Source organism: Nelumbo lutea, chromosome 1, assembly GCF_056320005.1.
Source record: "Nelumbo lutea isolate HS-2025 chromosome 1, American lotus-T2T, whole genome shotgun sequence".
In the NCBI taxonomy this organism is placed as follows: domain Eukaryota; kingdom Viridiplantae; phylum Streptophyta; class Magnoliopsida; order Proteales; family Nelumbonaceae; genus Nelumbo; species Nelumbo lutea.
Window position 1 is genome coordinate 158,295,331 of NC_142684.1, and position 21,510 is coordinate 158,316,840.

Sequence of the window (21,510 nt, forward strand, 5' to 3'; positions counted from 1 at the left end):
GCCCCTTAGTCGAGGGGAAGAGGCATCTGATCTGATTTTTGGATCTCGAACATCTGAGATCTTACCTTGAACTTACTCGAACTTTCTCTCGAGATAACTCAGTGATCTAGCGCGACCTACACTCATAGCTTTTTTTACACTCTTCATTATTTTCTCCAGCATTCTAACTTAAGCATCAGAGTATTCCCACCGGGCAAGTCCCCCGGGAATTCTTCACCGTCTTCTTCTCAGGTGCTATCCGTTGCCAGTTAGGGGCTAGTTAATAGCCAACTAGAAGTGCCCGAATTGCACAGCATCAATTATCAAGAAGTAACTACGTAGAAAATGTTGTTGTGTATGGTGTTTTCTAATGATACATTATTGCTTAATAAGGCTGAAAATAGGCTAAATATAGAGGAATGTGGAGATACTTTAGAAGTCAATTTAAAACAGAATACACACAATGCAATTTTATTAGAGATATTAGTGAAACTAATGGTACAATTGAGCTGATCAAGTGATATTTCAAACAAATACTTCTGGTACCTTCGATTAATCATCCCCATAAGTAAAATATGCTGCAAATTGCAAAACTAGAATACTTAAAATAAAGGGGTTTTTATTGTTTAGTCCACTGTACAGTTGGGGGTAGGTGCCAGTTCAGAATTGATGTCAATTCATGGGTAGGTATGGGTGTTACAGGTGGAGCTATTTATAAATTTGAATTGTTGTAGATTTGCAGGTCAAATCAAAATTCTAAGGTAGAGTGCAATTTAAATATTCCAAAAATAAATGCATCTGATGTGCTATTTGACCGATGTACCTCTGTGACTGAGTTGATTAAGCAGTAATTCAGTTGGTTAGGGCTGCAATTAAATTGGATTAGACCCAACCTGAATCCAAATTCAATCCGTTAAGAACCGAATTCAGATACCTCCCTTGATCTTAATAAATCAGATCAAAATGGAAAAGTTGATCCGTTTAGTTAATGGACCAAATTTGAATATACCCTATCCAATCGGCCATGACTTGATCCAATCTGTTAGTTATGAAATGTTATATGTTATATATTACATTATATGTATTATATATCATTTATTTATATAATAATCATTATATACCATAATATATTATTATGTATATAAATAATACAATAAATCATTTATATTATATCACCCTTTTTTTACTATAATCCAAATTGAATCAAATATCAAATGAGATATTTGAATTCAAAGTTAAATCATAATCTTAGAAATCTACCAAATTCTTGTTGAATTCAGATCAGTTGGATTTCTTATTGAATCGGATTGGATATACCCTTTACTAAATCTGATTCTATTTGTTTGCGGACTTACTCTGAACTACGGTTGCAAAAAAGTTGGATCATAGCCGGTTCAAATTCGATTTCCTAGTAAGAGTCGGATTTGTATACCTCCCTTGATCGTAACAAATCCGATTGAATAAGAAAAGTCAATCCATTTATTTAACGAGTCAAATTCGAATATGCCTTGAGTCGAATTGTATATTATTATGAAATTCTATATATATTATTTACATGATTATATATTATATACTATAATAAATCATTTATATTATATCACCGTGTTTTTTTTATTATAATCTAAATTGAACCGGATGTCCAATAAGATTTTTGAATTCAAAATCGAATAATACTTTTGGAAATATGATGAATTCTTATTAAATTTAGATCGGTTGGATTTGTTATCGAATCGAACCGCATGTACTTTTAACTGAATCCGATCCGATCCATTTGCAACCTTATAGTTGGTCACTTAACACCCCTCTATTTGAGGTGGCATGTGTTTAAATTTGTGAAATGGAAAGCTTGTGGGTTCATGTTGCAACCTTATAGTTGGTCACTTAACATCCCTCTAGTGGGTTCATGTTGCATCTCTACTACCACTAATCTACCAACCCTACTAACTAGGCCTAGCATAAAATTATACCAAAAGCAAAATTCTATAAGATAATTATATCATTGCCATATGGGATAAAGTGCCAAGCAATCAAGAAAAAACATGTTCAGGGAATGAGCTTAAACTGAGGTGATGATGTCAAGGTGAGGAGTGCTTTGATGCAAGTGGAAGACTCTAAAAGAGTTGGAGTGGGGGACAAAAATCATGATTTGAAGTGATAAGGAATGATCTAAAGACCTATAATTTGAGGAAAAAAAAAAAAAGCATAGCTCTTGATAGGGCACAACCAGGGTGGCCAAAAAGAAGAAAAAAAAAAAGTTTGTGATGCGTTTTTCTTTCTCTCTTTCTCTTTTCTTTTTTCCTGTACTACTTGCTAAGAGAAATGATCTTTCCAACTTTGATGGGGCTGGTTTATGAGGTCAAAAAAATTTTCTTTTATTCCATTTATTGTCTTTGTACATTAAACAAATTGTACAGAAAATGAAATTAAATTTATACTTCTAAAAATAGTTACAGAAGATAACTCCACCAATATGATTTATAACCAATACAAAAATTTTTGCCAAACTCTCATTATAAATTTATAACAGGTCCTGATTTTTTGTGTGTTTAGAATATAATGATTTAATGTCCATAATTTAACAATGGATATATTGCAAGACATGATTCATGGAAAAAACAGGATTCCTAAAGCCGACCCCGTATAGTTGGACAATAATTATGATGATTTTGGGCCACCTACTTTTATTGTCCAATATAAAAGATACTTTAACAATAACGGGAGGTAAGGAAAAGGACAAAATTTTATTGATAGATAGAGTGGCATTTTTTCCTTTAATGAAGATGCATTGATACAAGAAAAGGCCCACATGAGTGAGGCTACTCAAGTTTTCTTATAATTCTCGCTTCCAATTTTCTTTTACAAATTTGGCGAATAAAATTTGTTTTTATCTGTAACATTTTATGAAATTTTGATACATTAATGCTGAGTTTGAAAGGAGTATAAATACAATTATGATCTTTTGTATTATTTTTTATGTATTTCTGTTGTATATATTTGTATTTATACTTTTTTTAAAGCTCAGTTATAACATATAAGGCTTTGTGCTTTACATATTTGTATTTATACTTCTTCCAAATGGAGCCTAAATATTTGCTTAAAATAACTTTAAAATATTCAATCAAACAAAAAGAAGCGAAAGAATGAGCAAAATACCTATCAGGATGTTGGGGTTGGACTATGATATGGTAAATATATGATATCTAAAAAAGTTTTGACCAGTCAACTGGAATCACAAACATGATAGCTAATCAGGTATTTTTTATCAAAATTCATGGTGGATTTTGATTTGTCAAAACTCTTTCCATATCATATCTTTTTTGCATCATAGATTTTCCACACCAACAGGCTAATTCTAAACCCGTAATGAAGGATGTTAACAGGCCAGGTTCATATCAACCTGATTTCGACCAAAATCCACACCAACACAAACTACCCGACCTGGTAAATGGAGAGTACTAATACCATTACGCCGTATATAGCACATATATACTCTCTCTCTCTCTCTCTCTCTCTCTCTCTATATATATATATATATATATATGCCAATGGGTCGGTTTTGGGCCTTTTGGCACGGGTTTACCTCAACCCGAAACCCACCATAACCGAATTAGGTCTAACATCTTTCTATCCAAAAGGATTGGATCAAATCGGAAGGAGTTGGGTCAGTGTAACTCTATCAATTAGGGCTATAAATAAGTCAGATTAGATCAGATTTTAATCCAAATTTGATCTGGTAAAAGCTGGATTCAAATACCTGTATTAATCCTAAAAAATCAGATTGGATCAGAAAAATAGGATATATCATTTGAAAATGTTGGGACAGGCCTAATGCAGATTTCTGAATTCTATTACAAACTTATAAACATTCAAAATGTCAAAACCCGTCACTTATGAATGCCCAACTGTCCAAATGTCAAAACCCGTCACTTATTACAAACTTATAACACCTACCTCAACTGTACTTTAGCTATAAAAATTCTGACCCTAAACTGAACGAGATAGCATCTCCGCCCACAGCACATCCCGTAAACGTCTCCGTATGACAGTACTAATCCCGATGATGTCATCATCCGGAGATGTTAATATTAGACGGCGGGATGTGCTGTAGGGCGGAGATGTAAAGTCGGGCTGAACCCTCATTCACCCTTTATCATTTAGCTTATCCGATCCGTTTGCATTTTGCAATCCTTTACGGATTTCGCCTGATTCACCGACATCCGTACCGAAGATACGCAATTCTGTATACTATATTCTCGGATTTAAATGCACCCAACTTTGCACTGGCACGAATCTCACATCATACGATATCAATCAAACGGTTTCTAGCAACACAACACATCGGGCCATCTTTGTCGGTCTGACACCCAATTTACAGTATGCCCGTCACGATTCCTGTGAAGCGCGAAATCGAAAGTTTAAACGGGAGATTCTAGACAAATGTTTTCGAAGGCGACTCGACGGATATCAAAAGACGAAAATGCCCTAATTTGCATGCAAATTTCGTGTTAGACGGCCTACAGAACTAACTTGTAGTCGTCATTCGTCAAAGCTTCAAACTTCAAAGATACATTCTTCTGTTAGGTGGACGGTCCAGATTGGCCACGTCACGCATCAAAGGATAACAACTTTTCAGTTAGAAAAGATTCCAATCGAACAACAGTCATAAAACTAGATATGTAGAATCCCAGCTGGGGCCAACTCAAGAACCAAGCAAACACGTGGAGGATGATTTGCTGTTGTTAGAATTCACGTGCCTATCGTTGGATCATGCCGTGGCAAATGGTAGGGTAATTTCGTTAATATAACCAAAATCAGGGGTAGTTTCGTAAAAAGAAAAACTCAGGTGCCATTCTCTTTCTTCTGTTGTTTGTTGTTTTCGGAGTTCGGACACGCGAATTGCTACTTTATTTGCCTGGTTCGGTTTTTGTTGGCTAACGGCTCTTACTACTCGAATCCGCCATTGATATACCTTTTAAGCCCTGCTCTCTCTGATGAAAATCTTGTTCTTCGATCGATTCTGTTGAAATTTCAGGAAAAATGGGATCTTTGGTCCCATATTTGGACCTCAATGTCCTTCCTGATCGATTAGTCATTCCCAAAATCGAGCCTAAAGAAGAGCCTCTCGACCACCAACCTTGCTTTCCATGCCCTAATCCTAATTCCGACTATAATTCCTACTCGAACTATGGTCCTGCTCATGAGCCCATCTCGATCTCTGATCCCAATCCTCCCCAAGAAATCTCTCCGGTTTCGGAGATTACTACCGAAGAAAGCGATTTGTATTCTGAGTTCTTTAGGATTTCTCAGCTCTTTCAGTCTGCTTTCGCGAGGAAATATGGAGATGGGGCGGTTCTTGATCCGAATCCGCAGGCAATTGTTCCTCAACCAGAAGAGAGTCAGGAGACTAGGGTTTCTACGGCTATTGTTAGACACAATAAGATGAGAACTCGGTCTTCGGAGATGGTCAGGCTTACAACTATGGGGATTGAGGACCAGAGGTACTATAGGGATGTAGTGCGGAGGACGAGGATGCTTTATGAATCCCTGCGGGCTTTTTTTATGCAAGAAGAAGAAGAAAAGCTACAAGGTTCGGGCAAGAGATGGAGGCCGGATCTGAAAGCTGCGTCTTTGATGAGGGATCTTGGCCTTTGGTTGAACAGAGAAAAGAGGTTTGTGGGCTCAATTCCCGGGGTTAACGTTGGGGATGTGTTCTTTTATCGGATAGAATTGTGTATCCTTGGTTTGCATGGACATATTCAGGCTGGGATTGACTATGTGCCGGCAAGCCAGAGCTCGAACAGGGAGCCGATTGCGACGAGCATTATTGTGTCTGGTGGGTATGAGGACGACGAGGATGCTGGGGAGGAGATAATCTATACCGGTCATGGTGGGCAAGACAAGTTTGCGAAACAGTGTGTTCATCAGAAGCTTGAAGGGGGGAATCTTGCATTAGAGCGGAGTATGGCTTACGAAATCGAAGTAAGGGTGATTCGGGGGATCAAATGCGACAAAAGCGTCACTGGTAAGGTTTATGTTTATGATGGCCTGTATAGAGTTCTTAATTCTTGGTTTGATATCGGTAAGTCTGGCTTTGGAGTTTACAAATATAAGCTTGTAAGAATTCCTGGTCAACCTGAAATGGGCAGCTCTATATTTAAGGTAGCTCAGAGTTTGAGGAAAGATCCTGTATCGGTCAGACCGTCTGGTTACTTGTCTCTTGATATCTCAAACGGCAAGGAGAAGTTGCCAATTCTCCTTTATAACGACATTGATTCTGATCATGAGCCAATGTCGTTTGAGTACATAGTGAAGCCTGTTTACCCACCTTTTGCATTTCAACAAATCCATAATGGTGGATGTGATTGTGTATCTGGTTGTTCTGAGGGTTGTTATTGTGCCCAGAGAAATGGTGGTAAGTTTGCCTATGATCGCAATGGGATTCTCTTGAGAGGGAAGCCTCTGATAATTGAGTGTGGCAGCTCCTGCCGTTGCCCTCTGAGTTGCCGGAACCGTGTAAGTCAAAAAGGTCTACAGAAAAGATTGGAAGTGTTTAGGTCAAGGGAAACAGGTTGGGGAGTTAGATCGTTGGATTTGATCGTAGCCGGTACCTTTATCTGTGAATACACAGGAGTTGTCCTCACCAGGGAACAAACAACAATATTTGCAATGAACGGTGATTGTTTAATCTATCCAAATCGGTTTCCTGAAAGATGGGCTGAATGGGGTGACTTATCTCAAGTGTTCCCTGATTTTGTACGTCCAACATATCCCTCTATTCCTCCATTGGATTTTGCAATGGATGTATCAGGAATGAGGAATGTTGCATGCTATTTCAGTCATAGCTCAAGCCCTAATGTGATGGTGCAATTTGTTCTATATGATCACCATAATATATTTTATCCTCATCTTATGCTTTTTGCACTTGAAAGCATCCCACCTATGACGGAGCTCAGCCTGGATTATGGGGTGGCTGATGAATTGATGGGGAAGCTTGCTATTTGTAACTAGATAGTCTGAAGTGGTGGCACATTTTGAATGCGGACAGCATAGTCTTTTGCGAGATGATGTTTCAAGCTGTTTGTTTGGGTCAACTGAACTTTCTTTCCTTGGTAAGATTCACTGTCTTTTTTTTTTTTTTTGGTATGGATACAAACCTGTTTTCTCCACATCTTCACTATTTATGGTTAAACATTATTCTTTTCTTGATTGTGTTGTCCTTTATCTACCTGTTGTTATTTGTTGTTGGATGTTTCGGAGATGCAACATGCAAAATTGTTTAACCCGTGTATGGGTACTGATACACTTTTCTTTTGTATGCAACTTTACCACAGTAATGTTCTACATTAATTTTTTAGAAATCAAGGGAGATTGGTAGGTGGTTGAACAATTTACACAGTGGTAAGGGATGGGAATTTGGGAATAGGAAAAGTAAACAGATCCTGGGCAACATGCAAAATTGTTTAACCCGTGTATGGGTACTGATACACTTTTCTTTTGTATGCAACTTTACCACAGTAATGTTCTACATTAATTTTTTAGAAATCAAGGGAGATTGGTAGGTGGTTGAACAATTTACACAGTGGTAAGGGATGGGAATTTGGGAATAGGAAAAGTAAACAGATCCTGGGGAACCTGGGGCCCTCTGGTATAGGAGGTACATTTAGAGATGAAAACAGCAATATACTTGTGGTATACTCGGCACCAGTGAAAATGCACTATGGGTGAGATAAATGTGCTCTTGCTTGCATTGGGAATGAGCAGAATGATGAACATTAATAGGTTAATGATAGAGGGAGACTCAAAAGTGGTGATGAGATACATGATTAATAGAGAGAGCAACACCATGGCAGCATAGGCAAGCTATAAGAAATGAGGCATTTAACAAGGGCAATGTAAAGCATTATTGGGTGAAGTGATCTGCGAACAGCTTGGCAGATGGATTGGCACGGCAAGGGATGAACAGAAGAGAAACCTTTTGGGTTATTTTGTAATACATAAACAGAAAAGGGTTTAGGTGTTTGGTTAATGCATAGGCAAAGAGATGCTTGGCATGTTGTGCATACATCATTCTTCTATTTCTTAATAAAGTTTTAAAGTGAACAACCAAAAACAGATCCTAGGACTCAAGATCTAAGGTCAGGATTTAAGAATCTTAGGACAAGGAACTAGATGATAAAATTGAAAATGAGTGTGTTATTGAAAGAATGGTAGGATCCATCTAATGGACACCAAGAAAGGTGCGGAATGGGGGGCGAATTTCAAAAAAAAATTCCTACCTTCTTCCAACTGGGAATCATATTCCCTAAATTTAGAATACATTATTCAAAGATCCTACTTGAACCATAAACAAACTAGATCTGAACCAAAAGGAAACAGGAAGGATTATACCTGATCCGGAGAAATAATATCTCCCAAATTTGGTGTTCACGCCCAAAGAAGTAACCAAGATTCGCTCCTGCTGAAGATGACACAACTGTGGATGGAACGGAACCAGCAGGGTGCGTCCTACACACTGGATTCTTCACAAGAACCCTCTGGAAACCTTGAGGTGTCTTTCTTGCAAGACTATTGTGAAGAACTACTTTCTTGACTTCCTGTTGCTGCAAAGATCCAATCTTCCAACAGGTAGTAGTGGCGGCTGAAGGAGGAGAAGTCCAGGGACGAAGAGGGCAGAATTGTCTCTTCTCTCTGGAGTCTGTGAGAGATCAAATCTCAGACTGCAGGATGTGTTTCTTGCTTACTCAAACCCCCTAGTTCGAAATCTGATATTTCTGCTAGGGTTTTCTCCTCTTTCTTCTTGATTAAGAAACCTCCCAATATTTTGGGAGTTATCCCAATCCAAATCAGTATTTGGATAGAGGTTAATCTTAATCCTATCTGTAGATTAAGTTAGTTAACTCCTGATCTTATCAGGAGGTTACCAGATTCAAATCTAATTTGAATTTGGTCTCTTAGAGTGGATAAGGTCAAAGACCCAATCCTTTTACTAACACTAATCTCAGATTCGCCCTATGAACTGGTGATCATATCAGCCTAGTTCGAAATGGGCTTTTGGCCCATTAAGTGTTCAGTGTTTAACTGGTTTCCAACCTGCTGCCCAGTTGGGCTTCTTTGTATGGCGTGGGACCCAAGCATTGATCTACACACCAGCCACATGGGTTCGGCCCAGCCTTTATTACAAGGCCCAGCCGAATTCACTGAAAGACTCAGTGACCCCCTTGAGCCCATCACATGGACCCTATGGGCCCAACACTTACGTTAAGTGGTTCCTGGGCCAAGCCATCTTATAAAAACCCAGGGACTGTGGGCAGGTGCAAGATTAGCCCATCAGGTATTATCCTAGATGGTCTTACACTTAACCTCTCAGCCCTTAATGATCAAGCACTGCCCGACAAGAGAAGACCTCTCTCTTGGCTGCAAGGAACAGTGCCGCACTCTCTACTCACATGGATCCTGGGAATTGAAACATTTTGCAAATCTTTTGAAACTGTACATATACATACATATATATATATATATATATATATATCTTAATTTTGCAAAACAAAATTCCAACGATTGAAATCAACTACCGGCAGTTTGGTTTCCATCAGAGAGAGTGCATTCCCGATCATTACCATTGTCCGACAAAGGAGCTGATCCTGTCACTATGGCCACTCACTCAGATGAATTCTCAGACTGCCCCAACATGTCCAGGTTTTGACCCCCACTAAGGATCTCACTGATTGACACATCAAAGACAGCCCGATCCGACACATAGTGATGTGTCATAATCGAGTCTAGGGGTCAGGTGTAACTTTCCAGTTTTGCCCATCTGTCTCCAAGGTCTAGGGCAATACTGGAAATCTGGTCCGGTTCAAGGGTTCAAGCAATCCCATACTGCATGTGCCTTGGGTCTTACCCTAATGGCCGAAACAAGCCATCCCAACACTTGGTGGTACACCAGTATTAGCCTTGGCAGGATAAATCTCCCAGACTTATCCAATGGCTGTGAACATTTAAAACTAACACAAGTTTCTATAAGTGTTCAGTTTTAGGGTCTTACACAGAATTATACCAAACAACATGAATCAAACATGCACTTTAATTTATTTTCACTAAATAACAAAAGTACATCAAATCCGATTGAAGCTAAGGGCATACAAGACTGTCTAACAGTTAGGTGAGTTGGAGGTAGCAACTTCATTTGTATGTTAATGTAATGTAGAATCACAGACTTGGGTACTGAAGCAAGGTCGACTAGATGCCATTATACAGGGTGTGTGGGAGGAGAGAAACAGGATAGTTTTCAACAACAGAGCAACATCTTTTGAGCCATTGGAGGTAAGCTTCTTGGCATTCTCAGCTCTTGGGTGTTGAGTAGGAACCTGGTAGAAATCCTTAAATCATATCTGGATGATCCCCACCCAAGAGTATGCCTCCTCCCCCCCCTGCTGTTCTTGCCTTGTCAGTCTCCAGTCTCATTAGAACTCCAATTTGGTGGAAGCTTGTTTAGCCATTACTGGGACAGATGTGCTTGGGGTGTACTTTTGATAACAAGATTTTCTAGGTTTTCAGTTACTGACTAAAAAACAGCAGTTTCTGGGCTTATAACGGACCTGTAACTGATGCTGATGCCATAAAAAGCTGAAGTGAAGGTCCTCCCTACTAGGATCAGAATGCATACATACAAAAGATGTTTCAGCTCAGATCCAATATTTTCTTTTTGATTGGTAAGGATCAAGTATTTTATTGATTTGTTAAAAATGAATGATGCTGCAGAAGTTTGAACAAAATTGTGCCTAGCATCCCTCTTGATAGGCTGAGTGTTTTAAGAGGCACAAAAGGTGCATGCCTGGAGGCGTGCCTTCAGGTGAGCCATGAGGAAAACACTGAGGAGCAACATAATACAAGCGTGGACACCCTTAAGAGTCAAGACTTACACCTCCTCCTGTATAGAAGTGTGTATAAAGATATCCACCTTGTATACAGCATGTGCTTTTTATTTGCCTAAAAAACAGTTTTAGTGTTTCTTTATTTGTTATAAATCAGTATATATGAGTAGAAAAATACAATTTTTTGTGCTCCCCATTACATGATAAATATAACATTTACTATTGCTTTGATAAATTTATGTAATTCAATTATTGTTTTTTCTTATCAAACTTGATTAGGCATTGAAATTGTGTTTTGCATCAAACTTTCATGATTCATGATTCATCTATTGTTAGAATGGTTTGAAGGGGTTTTGCTTGGGAATATGTCAAGGGGAGGAAAAGAAAGGATACACTATTTTTTCTATTTATTTTATTTTTAATAATTTATTAATTAAATATCAATGCTTAGGAGTTATGAGGCTTACCCTTCTTATGTTATGGTTATGCATCATGCCTTGTAATAGGAATTCCTTGCATCACACCTTTGCTTTTAAAACATTGGATAGTCTAGCCTGTGCTACTTATTCACCTTTTGTATTCTTTTGGTTTAGCAGTTACAATTACCCCCCAGGAAACTGATTTCTATTCACCACTTGTCTTGCAAGTGCATCAGAAATATTTGTGAACGATCTTTGAATCCAGTTGTATGTAGCTCTTAGTTCCCCAGCCAACAATTTGGCTTCCCTCATAATGTACTTATTTCCAAGCATCTATAGGGTTGTTTGTAAGACAGATCACCCTACAACTTCTGAGTTCCGTCCCACTGTAGTTTAAGGATGTCCTTAATATCAGACTATGCCGAACTACTAGTAGTTCAGTCCTTGTAGAATCACCATATCCTATGGGTACTGAGAATATAGCTAAAATATCTAAATTACAATTCCTGAACCTCCCAATCCCTAACTTTTTTTTTTGAGAAATTCCTAATCCCTAAATTGCCTGGATTTCCTAAACTGCATCAACCAAAATAAGTTCAGATCAAATACGTTCCATGTGGATTTAATTCTATTGCAGAGGAATTAGCAGAATATGGACTTGGCATACCTTTTTGTACAGTGACAGGTTTTTGACCCAAACTTACCAGCTAAGGTAGCCTTAAAAGTAGAGTCTTAAATAACCAAACAATATGAGTTCATATTACCATGATTGACCTAGAAACTTTTTGTTTTTTGACAATACAAGTCTCAAATCGTGTTTGAATTGCTTGATACAGTCATACAGAACTTCTCTGGTAATTAGTGAAATCATCTATTTGATACTCCGCAGTTGAGGGACATGGCATGTATTTGTATAAAAAACTAAGACCATAGACAAAGTGGCAAACCTCAGAGTCAACTCAACTCAATAAAGCAATATCCAAACTACATTGGGTTGGCTACACAAATCCTGTTTTGCCTTTGAACTCCATCTAGGAGCATATCCAGTGGCATCCATGGGATTATCTTCACTTTCGTTGTTTGGAGTACTACTTGGTCTTTAAATTCTTGTGTTTATCTGCTCTGTCTCAGATAATAAGCATCATTTGGACAATTTGGGAGGAGAGAAATGCCGGAATCTTTAAAGAGAAAGAGAGGAGTGCATTGATTGAATGTATAACCATCAGAGTTGCCCAGTGGCTAAGATCTCATGAGAAGTTCTTGGATTACTTGGTGGATGATATTTTGAGGAAGTGGCTAGTACCTCTTCAAAGAAAAGCAAGATTATTAGACCCTAGATGCCACCAAATGCTGGATTCCTAAATTAAACTTTGATGGGAGCAGTAGAGACCAGAGGGAATCTAGGTCCCTCGGGTATTGAAGGCATTTTCAGAAATGAGCCAGGTCATGTGGTGGCACTATTCTCAGGACCGATTGACATTAGTGACTCTTTGAAGGCTGAAATAAAGACAGTTGTTGAAGGAACTCAGAGAGTGAAGGATATGAATGTACAGAAATTGGTCATTGAAGGAGACTCACAGTTGGTGATTAACTCTTCTAAAAATGGGAAATGATCTTTGGGTGTACGAAAATGAGCTAAAAAAGTTTAAATGGTTAACCAGGGGTATAGACATAAAACTTTACTGGGTGCAAAGGTTGGCTAACAGCATGGTTGACTCCTTAGCAAAGCAAGGGTTGGGAAGGACCAAATGTTTTGGGCTTGTAATGCTTTTTTAATATCTTAATGAAAATTTCCAGTTACTGATAAAAAAGCATCATTTACTTTTGTTGTGAATAATGGTTATAGAGTGGCTGCTTTTCATGATTTGATCATAATAGACAATTACATGACAAATTTAGTATCAGCAGTTATCAAAAGCTCAAGTTCCTCTATAAAGGTGATTGTAACCATGTTCATCTTGTTTCACATTTTTTCCTGTTTAGTTGGTTTTTAATCTTCCTTAGCTCCGAAGTTTCATAATAGTTAATACTTTTTTCTACTTCTGATTTTCTGATTGGTAGCAATGACAATTTATTAATTTATGATGAAAAATGAGTGATACAACTTAAGAATGTCTAAGCCATCCTCTTTGATAGGCTTGCCCCAGCTCCTTGTCCACTGGAATGTCTTCTATATTTCATTTTATATATACAATCAAACTCCCTGGGAGACAAACCCTCATTACAACTGGCTTCTACCTTCTTTTACTTCTGTTTTCAGTATTTTATGCTTTGGATTTTCTTTGTCAGACAGTTGACTTTTATGTCATTATGTTAAACTTGAATATTTTGTTCCAAAGAACTTCTCTTTCCAAGTTCCAGGTTGAGTTCTCAGGTCAGAGAACTGGTACAAATTTTCAAAAAAAAAAAAAAATGTAAAAGAAAAAAAACTAAATGTATTACCTGTATATATGAGGAGAGGGGCATCTTACAATCTAAACTCGAAGTCTTTCCCTATTTTCATTGATCTTAAACTTCAGCATTAAGGAAGTAAAGGACAGGGAAACGTGGCAAGGAGATATGATGTACAGACCTTTCTATTTACCCCAAAATATCAATGTTAATACAACCCCATAACTAAAATTCCCCTTATTTCATTCCATGTTATGATGCCATTTCCTCCTACCTTTATCTATTTTCCAGAATTTGGATCGACCCATGCAAGGTGTATTTGTTTCTTCTTGAACTTTTTTCTGTGCATTGTATCTCCTTTCCCATTTTGTATCCTGTGTACTTCCCTTTCATTTTCTGGGCTTCTTCCCAAGCATAACTTTATAAGGAAGTGAAAGGTAATTAGGGGGTCAGTGAGGGTTAAAAATAAAAATGAACTTTAGGAATATCTTTTGGATACTGAGGAAAGTTGGGTGCTTTTGACTGCAGTGGTAGCTCTATCGTGGTCGAGGATTAGAGCTTACCACTGCCTAGAGGCATGAGGTGTAGTTCAGAATGCAAGGGGTGTAAGCCTCCTGGGCACAAGGAAGCATAAGCCTCTTCAAGAGGGGTCAGTGAGGGTTAAAAATAAAAATGAACTTTAGGAATATCTTTTGGATACTGAGGAAAGTTGGGTGCTTTTGACTGCAGTGGTAGCTCTATCGTGGTTGATGATTAGAGCTTACCACTGCCTAGAGGCATGAGGTGTAGTTCAGAATGCAAGGGGTGTAAGCCTCCTGGGCACAAGGAAGCATAAGCCTCTTCAAGAGGGGGAGGACACAGATTAAAATATCCATATACCTGATGCCCAAAGTTGTGTATCGGTGCCTATCAGTACCACTGATACTCCACTATTTTTTGTTATTTTATAGGCATTAGATGGATGAGAGAAAGTATCCCAAAGTTTTAAAACTTTTAAAATATCTATGTATTGTATTGGTATATCCACAAGTATCTGAGTACACCGATACGGATACGATGCACTTGATGCGGGGCATATCATATATCCGAATTGATATTTTAATCCTTGGGAGGAGGTGTAAGCCTTCTTCTTTTCTTTTCTTTTCTTTTCCTTTTTCTTTCTTCCTTCCTTTCTTTCTTTCTTTCTTTTTGCATGAGGCGTACTAGACTTACCAGAGGCACATGCAAAAGGAGTTTGAAGCATACGCCTCAAATTCCTTTAAAAACATTGTTAAAAAGTTGTCTCCTCCCCCCTCCCTAATTTCCATGGAGAATGTCATTTGTCAGATAGTTTTAGTCCAGACAGACAAACGAAACCTGGTTTCTTTATTCTAAATGAGAATCAGATTGCCAAATAGATTTTATCTTTCTAAAATTGTCTAGGATTGGCATTTTATTGGTGGTGAGTGGTCCTACTGTTGGTACACCGATTTTTTTTATTTTTTTTTGAAATTTGGCAGAAAACCATATTTCCAATTTCTGATGTCAAAGTTTATCAAGTTCTGTTGCAACACAGTTCGCCGAGGTGCAATTAGTCAGAAGTTTTGACAAAGAACAAGAGAAACTTTGTCAAGCATAGAAGTCCTTGTATTATTTGACCAGTTGTGTAGACAACTGCGTATATATTGTGTTGATAGCTTAGCCGTCAATCAAGAGCTGGGTCTGAGTTATGGTGGAACATACACTTCCACTAAAACATGTGCAGATTTAGACATTTTGGTTAAACTTGTACTGAAAACAGGTTGCATATTTGTATCTTGGTTGCAGAATTGGTGATGATTTAATGTTTAAATCCATATCTGGTCCCATGTTACAAAATCCTGAAACACTGTTGGTATTAAAGTACTATTTTCCTATGCAGGTGATATTTTTTTGTTCCATCCTCCTACACGTAAGTTCTGAGACTCAGGACGGCTAACTTCTCTCTTCATTTTTTTTGTCACGAGAAGAGAATGTTGCAAAGGGCTTAGACCTTGGATCACCAAGAAAGTGGAACCTGCCATCTTTATTATTGCTGTGGCTGTGTTGTGGAAACTGAGGTTGAACACAACCAGGGATGCCAAGAAGTAATTGCAACTGGGAAACTGAGGTTGAGTTCTTCAGTTTATCATCGTCTTCCTTCTGCACTCTGAAAGGAAATTCCTGTAAACTCTTTTTTTTTTTCTCTTTCCTTTTTCCCTTTTTGCTCCCTCCCACCCCCAATTACATGAGGTTCTCCAATGTTTATACGCCAGTTTTTCTTTCTTCCTTTTTTTGTTCTTTTATTGGGGTAGGTGTAGGGGTGGTTGGTTGTAAGCCTGTGCCGCGTTAATGTACAAGCTCGTCTCTTGAAGGTTGAAACCAAAACATGTACATATAAGACCATGTTTGATATAACAGCTTGTATCAGCGCCTGCAAAATGGATGATGGATAATTACATGTGTTATTCACTTATTCCTCTATTGCATTATCTGCATTTGGTTGAGACATTTTATGTCGTTAATACCAAAAACTAGCAACGCAATGGGCTCTAGTATTTGTTTTGTAATGGTAATAAGCAATTCTAGACCTCACCTGTGTTTTTGTGTTCAATAGGCCCGCATACAGGTACACAGCTATTCATAATTTCATATATGATATAGACTAATATGTTTCCTCTCTCTCTCTCTCTCTTTCTCTCTCTCTCTCTCTGTCCTTTTGGGTTGGGCTGCCTAAGGCCTCAACCCTAATCCAAGTATCCAACACAAAGTCTAGTTGGTTTATGTTTTTCAATCCTAATTCCTAACCCTAATCCGACGTTCAACCTGACAGTCCTGACCTGAACATTTTGGGTTGGGTTGATTGTGGGCTAAGCTGGCCCAAATTGTACTCCTAATAAATCTATAAGTTTAGAAATTATAATGGGTTTAGCTTTACTTCGTATGATGTAGGCATGTAGCTTACAACATATCTCTAATATATTATGTCATGCAAGCTGTTTTTTTTTTTAAGGATAAATTACACAAGTTGTTGAAGTATGTCTTTCTTCAGTGTTTTGTATCTTATTTATAGGCAAGTTAAGCTGTAGAATTTTGGTGGGTTCTCAACTTTCCATAAGATATCCTTTGGTGATTATTCCATTGTATCCGAAATGGAACCCGGATCTAGGGAAAGCAAACAGTGTGCGGATATGCTCAGAGAACGACATCCAGTCACACTTTGGCTGGATGTCATGCTTTCAGTGTGTTTGCACCTTTTTTTGTTTTTAGCAGATTCTAACTCTCGCGAATGTCTATACATCTGTTGAAATTGCCTTTTGGACACGTGCATCACCCATGACATAGCTAATTCCTATAGCATTTCGATGCTATGGTTTTCTTTAAAAAGTTACTCCTTTTGAGATAGAGTGCAGATGGAGCAATTCCAATGGAACCTAAGTTTTCTTGCTGCTGGGGGAACCTCGGAACTGACAAAAGCCAACGAGAGGAACATTTAAGTAACTGTGCAAATAGGTAAGGAGGAGAGCTGGAGAAGCCATTACAGAATTTTGGTTGATCAACTCATGCCCCTTCAAAGCAGTGATGGCCCTTCTGGCCATTTGAAGCCAGAAGGATCGATTGTTGGGGCCGTGGATGGCTTCCCTGATAATTTCAAGTTGGAGGGATTAAATGTTGAGGATGTAGATAGCTTCCTGGATCAGTTCAAATTGAAAGGTTCAAACCATTTCAAATTGGAGGGATCGAACACTGGAGCCACATCAACCATCGGCAACAGCCCTACAGGTGAATCACTTAACTGTTGTACCATTAACATCTACGTAAACAACAATGTCCAAGGTATTAGCAATTCCATTGTATTGGGGAGTGAAGTGACGATGAGAGATCCGGGTGCTCATTTGTCTTTCAGAGGTCTGAATATGAACAGAGGATCCTCGGAGCAAAGAGCTCTAAAGAAGAAGAATGCAGAAGGGGAGATGAAAGAGAGCAAGGAGAAAGTGACTGCTAAGTTAGGTTTTGTTATTACTTTAGTCTCTGTGGCTGTAAGTCTTCTCTTGATGATGTTATTGCTTTGATATTTGGAATCTGGGGTTTTGCAGTTAAACTAACAAAGTATCATTTGTAATTTCTGAAGTTGGATTGTTTCTTAATTATATGTAAAGGTTCATTTGATTTTTATAAGCTTCAAACTGTGAATTATGATCTGTTGACAAGATACATATGAGAAGCTTTCTTTCTCTCTTCATTTTCCCTCTTTCTTTAAATTTATCAAGAAGGGTGGATGTGAATTCCAAACTGGTTTCAAGAAATCTGGTTTGCTAATTGGTTAACTTCGGTTTCATATAGTCAAATGAATGCAAGTTGGTTCCTTTGCTATCTGGGCCACATCTGAAATAGGGATATACCTTATAGAAGGAATTCTAGCTAACTTAGTATATGCTTGGCATCGATGCTGCAGATCAGTTAATGTGTGGGTTGGAAGCACCATTTTCTGAAAAAAATTGTGTATTTTTTTTTGAAGCATCGCTGTCAGGTTAGGACATTTCCTGAAGCAACAACAATACTTTCTGTTTGATACCAGTGCTCCATGTCTGTTTTCAGCATTGGTGCCCATTATAGGAAGTCTACGTCACTGCCACATCACATCCTCATTGACAGCAACGAGTTGAATTTGAGAAAACACCAAGTTCGGCGTTTCTCCAAACCACACCTTCTCGATTTCCAAGGTGTGGCTTGGAGAACCATTTTTTATGAAAAAACGGTTCCAAACAAATAAGCGTTTCTTAGAGCACCGTTTTTTCCAACGTGACACTAATGTGTCACTGTTTTTTGGAGCAATAAAATCGATGACAAACAGACACTTAGGGGTGTGAATGGACAGATTTTGGGTTGGACCCCGTCCAAATCAACATTAATTTGAACAGATTGGACAGACCAATAAGACAATGAATTGGACTAGTCCAGGTCCAAAATATTTTATTGGATTGGGTCAGACCTGTTTCACCCATAATGAATTTATATTGGATTGGGTCAGATTGAACCAATATCTTTTCTATTGATAGAAGATAAAAATGCAAGTGTCAGCATACCAAGTTTGGATTTGAACCAATATAAGTTAAAACTAGTTTAAACAAATTGGACAGTCCAAACATTGAACTGGACCAGTCCAAAATGGTCCAAAATATTCATTGGATTAAATTGAGCCTAATCATCTGTAATAGACTCATATGGGGCTGGATTGGATTGGACCAAATCCATTCCAATTAACCCAACCCAAATTGCACTTATGCATAGACAATTAGGGCTACAAATGGATGAAATCATATCAGATATAGGTAGATCCAAAATTGGTTCATTGATACTTGAATTCAAATTGAATCTAATCCATCAGATTTATGTGCTTTCGAATCAAATTATGATTGCAATCATACATTGGATATAAATAAATTAAACAAAAAATGATCAAAATATTATACTAGTATTTATAAAAATGAATTAAAAATTAACATTGATATTATATTTTATGAACAAAATTAATTGAAAATTACTTATATCAAACTTCAAACTATGAGAATTTAGTAAAATCACAATATTCAAATCAACTTTTATATATATATATATATACACCCATAAACCTATCCATGTTTCAAACAGTGTGCTCTCAGAGCTTGATAAAAAGCTTATAGTTGGAGACTTCAAACATCAAAGCGAGGATTATCTCAGGGATTTGGACATGAGTTATAAAATAATAATTTGGGTAAAAAAGAGTTAAGAATCTTCCACGTAAAAACTGTCTTGCAGCTCTAAACAATATCTCCAGCCCTGTTCTATGACATAAATTGCAGTTTAACATTTCCACATGTTCATCATGCCCTTATAAATAGGTATTGACTAGAGGAAAAGTATAGTGTTATTAATAGAGAGTCCCCTATCTGATGGGATGGTTGGGACCATTAGGGTCCTTCCATGTGGTGGGCTCATCTGATGAATTTTCCTACTTGACACAATTATAAAACGGTTTTCCTTACTATTATCCCTAATGCTATTTGTTTTTTTTTTTTTTTAATGCCGGAACACAGCCAAAAGTAGAGCTGGGCTTGTCTTTTTTATTTCATGATGAAGAGCTGGAATTGCATTTTAAGCCAGAGTAGAGTTAGAATTTATATATACCTTAAATAATACCAGGGTTTTAAAAGGCTAAAGCTGTAATTGAGGTGTAATGGCCTCAAAGGCATTGCGAAGCATAAGCATCAATTAAGAAATAAAATCAATTAAAGCTAATAAATTGATAAAAATAACGTATATTATACCAATTCGGAATGAGAGATGATATAAAACCATAAAATAAAAGTTTATTAGTAATAAGTTTCAGCGGTTTAGCACTAAATAAAGTAATATTGAATCAATTAACAACTATAATCATTTTACATTTCCTGTTTCAAAATGCAAATTTCTCAAATAATTCAAATGATCAATTTAGAAGAAAGGAAACATATGAAGAATCATCTATGTAATTGGATATTAGATTTATGGGTCATTCAATAGTTTAGAAAAAATAAAATTACTTAGTTAATTTGATATATGCAAAAAAAAATATATCAATAAAAAGAAAATAAATGCATTAAAAAAAGAAACGAGAAAAATAACAAACTTGAAAAGTTAGATTTAGAATAATAAAAACTTGATTGGCCCTTTTTTACATTGAACTCTCCTAAAAATTAAGAGAAACTAATAGAACTTGATTTCTCTTATTGATTTTTTATTTTGACTATTTTTATTTATTTAGCTCATAATTACTAAAGTGATTCTTCAAGATATTTTTAACTATAAAAATACATAAAATATATTCTTTGCATTAAATCTCTAAACAATCATTGATACTTAAGACTTACTCCTTTTTACACCTCACAACTTTGATGTGAGGCTTAAACCTTGGGGCAAAAATTGTGTGCCTCGCCTCTAGGCATAAGCCTCACGCCTCAAAATGGAGGATGCCAACTAACCACGAGGTGACTTTGGCACTCTTCAGGGTAGCACGAATTAGAGGTGTAAATTGGGTCGTGTTGGGTTGGCACCGTGCTTTCCTCTCTTGGGATACTTCGGGGGGTCAATCCGACATGACCCGAGCTCATGCGGGCCCATGCCATGCCACAGGCTTGGGTTGGGCATGTTGCGAGTCGTGCCATAGGCCTGGTCCGTGTTAGGCTGGGACTTGGGCCTGGGTTGAACCGAACCATACTGTTTTTTTAACATTTTGATTTTCTTTTTTTTTTTTGCTAAGTAAACATTAAAACTAAAATACTTCACTTTCCTTAATTCCTTTAAGCTTTGGGGACAAATTGGAAAAATAAAAAATCTAACAATGAAATGAAAAAAATACTTAAATACTTAGCAAAATACAAAATGGAAAACAAATTACAAAAAAATAGGAATTTTATTTCTTGAATTTGAACAATACAATGGTCAATGGATGAATGAAATATAGAAAATGGAATAAAATATAAAAAAATATAATATAATTATAAATTGAAAATAAAAATTACATTGTTGAAAAAATAATAACTAATTTAAATAAAATTGAAAAAAATACAATAATCTATGTGTTGAAGATCCCTCTAAGGGAGGCTAAGAAACTGGAGAAGAGAATAAGGGACTTTCTATGGGAACTAGGAGAGGTGAAAAATGATCACTTGATCAGATGGGAGATAGTTAACAAACCAAAGGAAAAAGGGGGTTTAGGGATAGGGAACATGGTGTTGAATAATGTGGTCCTTCTAGGGAAGTGGCTATAGAGATGGCCCCGGAGAGAGAGAGAGAGAGAGAGAGAGAGAGAGAGAGAGAGAGAGAGAGAG

At 37.3% G+C, this 21,510-nt stretch overlaps 1 long non-coding RNA gene and 1 pseudogene across 2 annotated transcripts; both read left to right on the top strand.

Moving 5' to 3' along the window:
* The first annotated feature begins 4,289 nt into the window (after positions 1-4,289).
* On the top strand, positions 4,290-16,136 carry LOC148878650 (histone-lysine N-methyltransferase family member SUVH9 pseudogene; annotated as a pseudogene). Its single transcript, XR_016103279.1, has 2 exons — positions 4,290-7,088; positions 15,564-16,136. The product of XR_016103279.1 is annotated as a histone-lysine N-methyltransferase family member SUVH9 pseudogene (transcript).
* Positions 16,137-17,163: 1,027 nt separating this feature from the next.
* LOC148878651 (uncharacterized) lies at positions 17,164-17,903 on the top strand. The gene is made up of 2 exons (XR_016103283.1): positions 17,164-17,443; positions 17,568-17,903. It is a non-coding gene; the product is annotated as an uncharacterized LOC148878651 (long non-coding RNA).
* Positions 17,904-21,510: the final 3,607 nt, after the last annotated feature.